This window comes from Palaemon carinicauda, chromosome 42, assembly GCF_036898095.1.
Source record: "Palaemon carinicauda isolate YSFRI2023 chromosome 42, ASM3689809v2, whole genome shotgun sequence".
NCBI classification, from domain to species: Eukaryota; Metazoa; Arthropoda; class Malacostraca; order Decapoda; family Palaemonidae; genus Palaemon; species Palaemon carinicauda.
The window spans coordinates 52637929-52642017 of NC_090766.1; positions in this window are offsets into that span (position 1 = coordinate 52637929).

Sequence of the window (4089 nt, forward strand, 5' to 3'; positions counted from 1 at the left end):
TTCTCACTATATGTTGCATCCAGTCACCTTGCATTTCTAAATGGAAATCAAACCAATTGTGTTTGATGCCAAAGTCATCAATTATTCTCTGTGTTCTAAGAATGTCAATCAAACCAATTGTGTTTCATGCCAAAGTCATCAATTATTCTCTGTGTTCTAAGAATGTCAATCAAACCAATTGTGTTTCATGCCAAAGTCATCAATTATTCTCTGTGTTCTAAGAATATCAATCAAACCGATTGTGTTTCATGCCAACGTCATCAATCTTTCTGTGTATTCTAAGAATGTCAATCAAACCAATTGTGTTTCATGCCAACGTCATCACTCTTTCTCTGTGTTCTAAGAATGTCAATCAAACCGATTGTGTTTCATGCCAACGTCATCACTCGTTCTCTGTGTTCTAAGAGTGTCAATCAAACCGATTGTGTTTCATGCCAACGTCATCACTCTTTCTCTGTGTTCTAAGAATGTCAATCAAACCGATTGTGTTTCATGCCAACGTCATCACTCTTTCTCTGTGTTCTAAGAATGTCAATCAAACCGATTGTGTTTCATGCCAACGTCATCACTCTTTCTCTGTGTTCTAAGAGTGTCAATCAAATCGATTGTGTTTCATGCCAACGTCATCAATCTTTCTCTGTGTTCTAAGAGTGTCAATCGAATCGATTGTGTTTCATGCCAACGTCATCACTCTTTCTCTGTGTTCTAAGAGTGTCAATCAAATCGATTGTGTTTCATGCCAACGTCATCAATCTTTCTCTGTGTTCTAAGAGTGTCAGTCAAACCGATTGTGTACCATGCCAACGTCATCAATCTTTCTCTGTGTTCTAAGAGTGTCAGTCAAACCGATTGTGTACCATGCCAACGTCATCAATCTTTCTCTGTGTTCTAAGAGTGTCAGTCAAACCAATTGTGTTTCATGCCAACGTCATCAATCTTTCTCTGTGTTCTAAGAGTGTCAGTCAAACCAATTGTGTTTTTTACCAACGTCATCAATCTTTCTCTGAGTTCTAAGAGTGTCAGTCAAACCAATTATGTTTCATGCCAACGTCATCAAGCTTTCTCTGTGTTCTAAGAGTGTCAGTCAAACCAATTGTGTTTCATGCCAACGTCATCAATCTTTCTCTGTGTTCTAAGAGCGTCAATCAAACCGATTGTGTTTCATACCAACGTCATCAATCTTTCTCTGAGTTCTAAGAGTGTCAGTCAAACCAATTGTGTTTCATGCCAAAGTCATCAATCTTTCTCTGTGTTCTAAGAGTGTCAGTCAAACCAATTGTGTTTCATGCCAACGTCATCAATCTTTCTCTGTGTTCTAAGAGTGTCAATCAAACCAATTGTGTTTCATACCAACGTCATCAATCTTTCTCTGAGTTCTAAGAGTGTCAGTCAAACCAATTGTGTTTCATGCCAACGTCATCAATCTTTCTCTGTGTTCTAAGAGTGTCAGTCAAACCAATTGTGTTTCATGCCAACGTCATCAATCTTTCTCTGTGTTCTAAGAGTGTCAGTCAAACCAATTGTGTTTTTTACCAACGTCATCAATCTTTCTCTGAGTTCTAAGAGTGTCAGTCAAACCAATTGTGTTTCATGCCAACGTCATCAATCTTTCTCTGTGTTCTAAGAGTGTCAGTCAAACCAATTGTGTTTCATGCCAACGTCATCAATCTTTCTCTGTGTTCTAACAGCGTCAATCAAACCAATTGTGTTTCATACCAACGTCATCAATCTTTCTCTGAGTTCTAACAGCGTCAGTCAAACCAATTGTGTTTCATGCCAAAGTCATCAATCTTTCTCTGTGTTCTAAGAGTGTCAGTCAAACCAATTGTGTTTCATGCCAACGTCATCAATCTTTCTCTGTGTTCTAAGAGTGTCAGTCAAACCAATTGTGTTTCATACCAACGTCATCAATCTTTCTCTGAGTTCTAAGAGTGTCAGTCAAACCAATTGTGTTTCATGCCAAAGTCATCAATCTTTCTCTGTGTTCTAAGAGTGTCAGTCAAACCAATTGTGTTTCATGCCAAAGTCATCAATCTTTCTCTGTGTTCTAAGAGTGTCAGTCAAACCAATTGTGTTTCATGCCAACGTCATCAATCTTTCTCTGTGTTCTAAGAGTGTCAGTCAAACCAATTGTGTTTCATGCCAAAGTCATCAATCTTTCTCTGTGTTCTAAGAGTGTTAGTCAAACCAATTGTGTTTCATGCCAACGTCATCAATCTTTCTCTGTGTTCTAAGAGTGTCAGTCAAACCAATTGTGTTTCATGCCAACGTCATCAATCTTTCTCTGTGTTCTAAGAGCGTCAATCAAACCAATTGTGTTTCATACCAACGTCATCAATCTTTCTCTGAGTTCTAAAAGTGTCAGTCAAACCAATTGTGTTTCATGCCAAAGTCATCAATCTTTCTCTGTGTTCTAAGAGTGTCAGTCAAACCAATTGTGTTTCATGCCAACGTCATCATTCTTTCTCTGTGTTCTAAGAGTGTCAATCAAACCAATTGTGTTTCATACCAACGTCATCAATCTTTCTCTGAGTTCTAAGAGTGTCAGTCAAACCAATTGTGTTTCATGCCAAAGTCATCATTCTTTCTCTGTGTTCTAAGAGTGTCAGTCAAACCAATTGTGTTTCATGCCAAAGTCATCAATCTTTCTCTGTGTTCTAAGAGTGTCAGTCAAACCAATTGTGTTTCATGCCAACGTCATCAATCTTTCTCTGTGTTCTAAGAGTGTCAGTCAAACCGATTGGGTTTCATGCCAACGTCATCAATCTTTCTCTGTGTTCTAAGAGTGTCAGTCAAACCGATTGTGTTTCATGCCAAAGTCATCAATCTTTCTCTGTGTTCTAAGAGTGTTAGTCAAACCGATTGTGTTTCATGCTAACGTCATCAATCTTTCTCTGTGTTCTAAGAGTGTCAGTCAAACCGACTGTGTTTCATGCCAACGTCATCAATCTTTCTCTGTGTTCTAAGAGTGTCAGTCAAACCGATTGTGTTTCATGCCAACGTCATCCATCTTTCTCTGTGTTCTAAGAGTGTCAGTCAAACCGATTGTGTTTCATGCCAAAGTCATCCATCTTTCTCTGTGTTCTAAGAGTGTCAGTCAAACCAATTGTGTTTCATGCCAACGTCATCAATCTTTCTCTGTGTTCTAAGAGTGTCAGTCAAACCAATTGTGTTTCTCTCAGTTTTCTAAGAATGTCAGTCAAACCAATTGTGTTTCATGCCAACGTCATCCATCTTTCTCTGTGTTCTAAGAATGTAAATCAAACCAATTGCGTTTCATGCCAACGTCATCCATCTTTCTCTGTGTTCTATCAGTCAAACCAATTGCGTTTCATGCCAACGTCATCCATCTTTCTCTGTGGTCTAAGAGTGTCAGTCAAACCAATTGCGTTTCATGCCAACGTCATCCATCTTTCTCTGTGTTCTAAGAGTGTCAGTCAAACCAATTGCGTTTCATGCCAACGTCATCCATCATTCTCTGTGTTCTAAGAATGTCAATCAAACCAATTGCGTTTCATGCCAACGTCATCCATCATTCTCTGTGTTCTAAGAATGTCAATCAAACCAATTGCGTTTCATGCCAACGTCATCCATCTTTCTCTGTGTTCTAAGAATGTCAATCAAACCAATTGCGTTTCATGCCAACGTCATCCATCTTTCTCTGTGTTCTAAGAGTGTCAATCAAACCAATTGCGTTTCATGCCAACGTCATCCATCTTTCTCTGTGTTCTAAGAGTGTCAATCAAACCAATTGCGTTTCATGCCAACGTCATCCATGTTTCTCTGTGTTCTAAGAGTGTCAGTCAAACCAATTGCATTTCATGCCAACGTCATCCATCTTTCTCTGTGTTCTAAGAATGTCAATCAAACCAATTGCGTTTCATGCCAACGTCATCCATCATTCTCTGTGATCTAAGAATGTCAATCAAACCAATTGCATTTCATGCCAACGTCATCCATCTTTCTCTGTGTTCTAAGAGTGTCAGTCAAACCAATTGCGTTTCATGCCAACGTCATCCATCTTTCTCTGTGTTCTAAGAATGTCAATAAACCTATTGCGTTTCATGCCAACGTCATCCATCATTCTCT